Here is a 7430-nt window from a genome sequence, read left to right as displayed (position 1 = left end):
TCTTCCTCCCTGCGTGACTCACCAGAAGACAGCTCCACCGGTGTTGGCGCCATAGGGGCCCCGGTGAGCACCAGAGGCACCAGTCCACGCCCGTCAAAGGTCGGCTTGGAGGCCACGATCAGCGCCCCATCTTTGTGGCGGAACAAGGGAGTAAAGACATTCGGCGGATTCTCCTGATCGTCCCCAACCAGGAGGCGGAGAGCTGCAATCATCTCCTTGTCGGACAAGGCCTCCGAGCTCAAGCGAACCTTGTCCTCTTCATCCCCAAGTTCCCATAAGGGGCGCGTGCGGGCTTGAAGCGGGGCCACACGCAGCGCCAGGAATTCCCTCAGGAGCATGGCCCCTGTAATCTTCGCCGCCTTCGCGTTGCTAGGCTTCATGTCGGACTTCATCTGTTCCAGCACCAAGGTCGCCCGCTCGTCGGTGAGCTTCGCGCAGGACCACCCCTTGTCGGACTAGGGCCTCTCCGTCGGCAGCGCCAAGCGCGGGTGGACGCACTTGGCGCCCATCATGACCCATTTGGCCCTGAGGTTGTCGGCCTTCTTCCCGGTGTTTGAGATCGAGTTGGCCTTGCCGACCGCGATGAAATTGGCGCACCTGGAGATATGGCCCTCGCTGGCACGGAGGAAGAAGAAGTGGCGCAGCAGAGCCACGGACGGCATCATGCCCAGATACGCCTCGCAATAGTAGGCGAAGATGGACAAGAGAAGGATGGAGTTGGGATGGAGATGCAGCGCCTGCAGCCCGTAGTGGCCGAGGACCTCATAGAAGAAATCAGAGAAGGGAGGAACCAACCGGCGGCGATACTGTTCGTGAAGAAGGGGAAGAACGTGCTCCCCTTGGGCTCCGGCACGTCGAAGGCAACCCGGAGCTCCGTCTTCCCCCTTTCATTACTCTCCCCCGCCGTCAGCAAGCGCGTGGCGGTGAGGCTCTTCTCTGAGACGTTGGGCGAGTCGAGGGCAGGTTCGTACCAAGCCGGCGACGAGGCGGGCTTGACCCTCCGGGGCGCCATTGGTCGCTGATGCAGGAAAGGATGGGAGCAGATCTGGAGAATTTTGGAGGCAGGGCGCAAGAAAGGGGATCTGAGCAAGGCGAAGGAAAGCAGTGAAGGCAAGCGCTGCCATTCCGGCCTACTTGTCAAGTCGGGCAGTTGCCGAGGCAACATGGGGAAGCGGAGACGCCCACTTCCAATCAACCGCCACGCGTCGACCAAGGCCGCAGGCTATTGGGGCCCATGGTGCTCCGCACTTGACCTTTGGCTTCGCCTCGAAGCCAAGCCCGAGCGCGCCTTGGGCCCAGGGGCTACTGTCGGTGTTCTGGGAATGGGGTCCCCAGACCTGCCTACCTGCGGCCCACGGCGTGGCTTCACTAGCAGGCCCGTACGGCCCATCTTCATCAACAAGGTACTCAAGAACTTCGTGAGGGGCCAAGCCTCGCGAGGCGGACAACACAAGACCTCCTCAAGAGCGGCCTCACCAGGCTGGCTCACGAGGGGCGGAGAGTTCAAGGCCAGGCAAACCTCGCGAGGTTCTAGTGACGTGAGCCATGACGACCAAGGCCAGGCGGGCGCCAACGCGAAGTGTCCTTGTTTCCTCTTCGGTGCTAAGGAAGCAAGCACATGCGCGGAGTACCGAGGCATCAAGCAAAGGTTTCCATATCAGTGCAACGAGACCAAGACCAGCAGGACGGCAAGACGGAGGTCACCATGGAGCCCAAGGCGACATCACCACTAGAGCCTTTGCACGCGAAGACCACTTTTGTTAGGATAAGCTGTACTAGTTGTCCCCTTTCAAATTGGCCGTTGTTGGCTCCCTTCCCGCTCAATATTTAGGGAGAGGACCAGGGCCTCTATGAATAGGAGTAGCCACCACCATAGCTAGGGGGTCAGAAAAAGAGAGACCAGAACACACAAAAGTTCGCCAAGCACAAGAACACCTCTCCTCCGGAGGTTGTTCTTCCCTTTGTACTGTTCATCCTCAGCCCGAGAGGCAATCCACCACCACCACCACACTGGAGTAGGGTATTACACCACAACGGTGGCCCAAACCAGTATAAATCTTGTGTCCTTTGTGTTGCGAGTTCGTCGAGTTAGTCCGTAAGATCTTAGCCGAGCTAGGACGTGGATTGGTAGGGGGGAGATCTTCATGCGCACCCCAGAGTTCGAACCTTAAGGGCTTTGCCGGAACCCGTGATCCGACCGTATAGATAGATAAAAAAACCAGTCCAATATGATAAAATAGATAAAAACTACGGTGCAACTAGAACCTACTCGAGTCGTCTCATTTTTGCTGGTGTCGTCCGAGGTATCGAGAAACGCGTCTTCCCAACGAGGATCGTCCTCGTCAAAGAATGACTCATGTCCTACGGACACGAGATCGCATTGTGCCGACGCGAGTGCCTTCCGCCGACGCATGTTGACCCGGTCCACGCTGTGCCTTGCCGTCCTCTCCGCCCAGAAGGCGTTCTCGTCGGCGACGTCCCGCGGGTAGCGCTGGCGCCACTCCGACATGGCTAGCTCGTCCACCTTAGCGATGAGGAGGCGGTGCTGGCGTCTGCGGTGTTCCTCACGGTCCTCCTATGTTACAAGATGGGCCGGCGGCGCGAGGTCCTGCGCCTGCTGGCATGTCTGCGTGTCGTGGAAGTTCATCTACGAGCTTGGCCTACTGAGGCGCCACGCCACAGCGACGTAGGCGCGGGTGGCCTCGTGCACAGTGTCGAACATCTCGAGACTGAGATGCACGTTGCCGAAGCGGATCTCTGCTTAGAACGCGCCGGAAGGGCAGACGCGGATGCCGCGGTAGCCCGAGCTGCTTCGGCGATGCGACGACATGTCGGCGGCGGGGGAAGGGCGCGGCGGCGGTGGGGCGCCGGATGCGAATAAGAGAGGGGCGGCGAGGGGAAGAAAGGGCCGACGGGAGCGGTCGAGTGTGCGACTGGCGGCATCGGATGCGTGCGTTTTGTAGAGCGTGCTGGACGCCACGCGCCAAATCTAGCGCGCGAAGGGCCGCCTTTTCCTGCGTACGATCTTTTGTCGCGTGCCGAAATTTCCCGCGCCCGCTGGAGTGCGCGAACCCGCTCCGCGGGCGCTAAAACTAACTTTTCCTGCATGCACGATTTTTGCTGCCACTGTTGGAGATGCTCTAAAGCGGTCTTTTTGGCTCTCAGATGCATCTGCACCCGTGGATTTTTTTACTTTTCCTATTTTTTGTTTTACTGTTACCGGTGTAGATGAGCCCAGGCACCGAATTGATTACCATAGGCTTTAGAGCATCTTCAACGTCGACCCTCAAACCGCCTGCAACCGTCTCGGCCAGACGATTCAGACGTGTTTTGTCTCCAACGTGATCCTATATCGGTCCGCACGCTAGTCCGGACACGCTTTTTCCCTCAAAGGGGGACAAAGTGGGGCGAGGAGCTTTGCGTGCAACTGAATCGCAGCCACGCACGCACCTAACTACCCTGGCCCACCAAAAACCCTCCTCCCGCGTTCCCACCGACGCTGGTCGGCAATGTTACAGAGCGTCGGCGCTGCATCCATGCCGGCCTAGAGCGGACGCAGCCTCTCATAGGAACCGACATTGAAGCGGTCGTCGGCCGAGAGCGCCGCTGGCACCGCTTCCCGATGCAGGAATTGTCTCTCAACACTCAAAAGGCAATAGTTCGTCTGCCTGCCTCCATTAAATGCACACAATTACCGAGGAATGGTGAGCCGACGCCACCCATCTGTCCGTTGGCCTCCTGCCATTAATCACGTCGTTGGTCTCCTTGCTATCCTCCCACTATATAAACCGCAGGTCGGCTATAGCCGCATCCATCATCCTCCACTCCCTTCCTCATCTCTACACTATGCCCGTCATGGCCTCCTCGAGCTCCAAAGTTGTCTGGGACAGCTTCTCATCCGAGCAAAAAAAGGAGATGACCACCATTGCGCCGGCGGGCAGATGGAGGCCGGCGATGTGGACGTCCCAATGGATCACACGCCTAAGGATGAGCCACTGCCCTACTCGCCGATGCATGCCAGCATCACCATCGGCGAGACCCATGCTCACTACATGGACATGGTGCTGGGGGAGCGGGAGGCCTAGTTCCGGCAGGCGCAGGCCGGCCAGGACTACAACCTCCGCGTCCTCGATGAGCACCGGCATGCGGAGGAGCAACTCACCACCGGCACGACCATAGTGCCGGACATGGACATGGCCGAGCAGGAGACGCTGGTTGACTCCTACCACACCGCCCGCGAAATCCGCTGCGACCGCTGGCGGTACATATCAAGCGGATTTACAATTCGCCTACAAGGAGATGGACGAGGCGGCGGATGAGGTGTTCAGCAAGAGCGAGAACGAGGTGGACATTGCCTGCTCCGCCACGACCACGAAGCTGGCACGTCTGCGAGCGCCGCCAGCAATGAGGAAGAGTGGAGCATGAGAGGTCACTGGCGCTTCGGTCCCAGGAAGACCACCGCTCCTCCCCTCCCATTAAAGCCAAGCTTGGTGGGCTCAATATTGTCGGTCGATTAGCCGCTTGGCGACGACATGGAGATGGACAACTTCACTTCCCAGGGCTCATGCTTACAAAGGTGGAGGCTGCTGAGGTAGAGCTGGTGACTGCGAAGCCTGAGCTGGAGCTTCATTTCACGGTGCTCATGACCAAAAGGATGTCAGCGATCATTTAGATTAGGTTTAGAGTCGGATTTAGTCATAATATCATGAAAATGTAATGAATTTCGTCCGGTATATATGAAATCCAACCGGTTTCCATGAATTTTGTCCGGTTTTTTCAGATCTTGTTTCAGTTGTATGCGGGTAGCGTTGGACGGACGGCTCCAACATCCGTGTCCGCGGACTGCCCCCACCCCTCGATACATCACCAACATTCTATAATTTATGAAGTATTCATGCTATATTTACATGAGTTCTATATGGTTTTGGTGCATTTTATATTGTTTTTTGGACTAACCTATTAATCAAGAGCCCAGTACCAGTTCCTATATTTTGCATGTTTTTTGTTTCGCAGAAAAACCATACCAAACAAAGTCCAAACACAATAAAATTTATGATGATTTTTTATGGAAGAAAAGAGACCCATGAAGCTTCGGGGAGGAGCCGGAAGATGCCTGCGGTGCCCACAAGCTCAAGGGGCACGCCCCTAGGACATGTGGGATGAGCTTGTGGGGCCCTCGAAACTCTGTCTGGTGTGAATCCAACGCTAAAAAATCATATATATTCATAAACCCCTAAAAAGTAACCTAAAAAATTTACTCTATCTCCGCAAGAATCTGTTTCGAAGCGATCTCATCTGGAGGCCTTTTCCGGCACCCTCTCGGAGGGGGAAGCTATCATGGAGGCCATCATCATCATCCTTGCTGCCTCCATGGTGATGTGTGAGTAGTTCATCTTCGGGGCTAAGGGTTTGTACCGGTAGCTATTTGTTTCATCTCTCTCTCTCTCTCTCGTTCTTGATGTGACATGATCTTGATGTATCATGAGCTTTATCAATATAGTTGTATCACATGGCGTTCACCTCCTCTCTTATTTTCATGGTGAATTGAGTCTTGATCTTTGAGGTTTTTTTGTTGGATTGAATATTTTGGATTTGAGATCACTTGATGCACGTATCAGTCAGGGATTCACGTGGTGACACTGGGGTAATCTAGGTGACATTAGAGTAGAATGATGTGTATCATATGATGTTGTCGTAGTACAATCTCTAGAACTATTTGTGACACTTTGAGGTGGTTCATAATATTGATTGGAAACACAACTTTGAGGTGGTTTACTACCTACACGATTTCATCCTAGTTTCTCTAATAGGGATAGAGACTTTGGAGTGATTCTTTGCCACATTTTGAGGGATTTGACGCAACCTTTGACACACTATCGACGCCCTGTATAATTTTTCAAAATCTTTCACGATACAAATTCAGCAACTCCAAGTCCAATCTCAAGTGTACACCAAATAACATGAAAAAGAAACATCAAGCTTATGGTCGTGTAGATGCAAACCAGTCGAAACTACACATACGTCCTCGGATAGAGGAAGTGCGTGGGCGATTCAATAAGAATCGGCAACAAATTAGAGGGTGTCTCATCTAATCTCCTCGCCAAGAACAGAAACCCTAGATGGATTATCAAAAAATACGTAGAACTTGGCCATGAGAACATGGCATGTTTCTGGTTTAATAACTCAAGTAATCAAAACCGACCCCTAATACACAACCAGTTGGCCTTATAAATAGTGCGCACAGGCAAAGGGTTGCTCCGACCTAGACTCCTGAAGACTAATTTGACTCGAGCTAGACTTATACTGATAGCACATGTACATATTAGTATGATTCGAACTCTCTCTCATATATTAAATGATCACTAATCACTAGTTAATTAATTAAAAAATTCAGCACGCTGAACAGGAAAGGCCAATATGAACTAGTAGTACTACTCCCTTAGATGCTCACATAGATGTGTTTGCATGCATGGAGTTCTGAATCATGGCTCCACGTCCTCTGGTGCAACAAGCTGAATAGGAACATGTCCAATAAAAACATGTGTTGCCGCGTGACCACATTATAGAAAATTGTCTCTCAATTCAACACTTTGATTGTTGTAATGCACATGAGTAGCTTGTTTCTTTTTCTCATTGCATTTGTCAAGAACTATATACCTTTTAGTGTTTCTTTGATTCAACTTAGAAACAGTACTTTTAGCGACAACACATGGAGTCACATCATCCTTCCTCCCTTGAAAGGAAACCGTCCTTGGTTTCAACCTATACCTTGTAGATTTTTTCTTGAACACTTTGAAGGTACACTTTATATCTTTTGCATCTTTGGGATGAATAGAATAGAAGTCACCCTTATGCACAAAAGTGTACCTTTAGTTCGCCCATGACGAAGAGCATTAACATTGTGTTGTCACACACGCCCCAAAATAAGATGACAAGCATGTAATGGAATAACGTCGCATTCCATCTTATCAACATAACCATCAACAGGAAAGGGAACCTTCACCCTATGAGTAACCTTCACTTTGCCCACATCATTTATCCACTTCATATAGTATGGTTTTGGGTGCTCCATGTTGGCAAGGAAAGAGACTCCACCAAATCCTTGCTAATCATGTTGCTAGCATTGCCACCATCAATTATCAGTTTGCACACTTCTCCCTTGATGGTACATGCAGTTTGAAAAATACTCTATCGATGTCCTGATTCAAAAATGACCCTTCTCATCTCGCTGGACCTTATGTGCTAGCAAACTCCCCCTATCACTTTGAGGATAACATAGCACGGTATTACCATTTCCTCTTTCGGTTTCATCCTCTAAATTAGTTGTCTCATCTTCAGATTCTAAAATATATTCTGCATCAACAAGTAGAACCCTTCTTTGATTAGAACATTCATGCTTCATGTGTCCACGTCCTCCACACTTGTGGCAA

This window comes from Triticum dicoccoides, chromosome 3A (assembly GCF_002162155.2).
Source record: "Triticum dicoccoides isolate Atlit2015 ecotype Zavitan chromosome 3A, WEW_v2.0, whole genome shotgun sequence".
Classification (NCBI taxonomy): Eukaryota; Viridiplantae; Streptophyta; class Magnoliopsida; order Poales; family Poaceae; genus Triticum; species Triticum dicoccoides.
The sequence above is the reverse complement of the archived record's forward strand: the minus strand, read 5'-3'. Positions refer to the sequence as shown.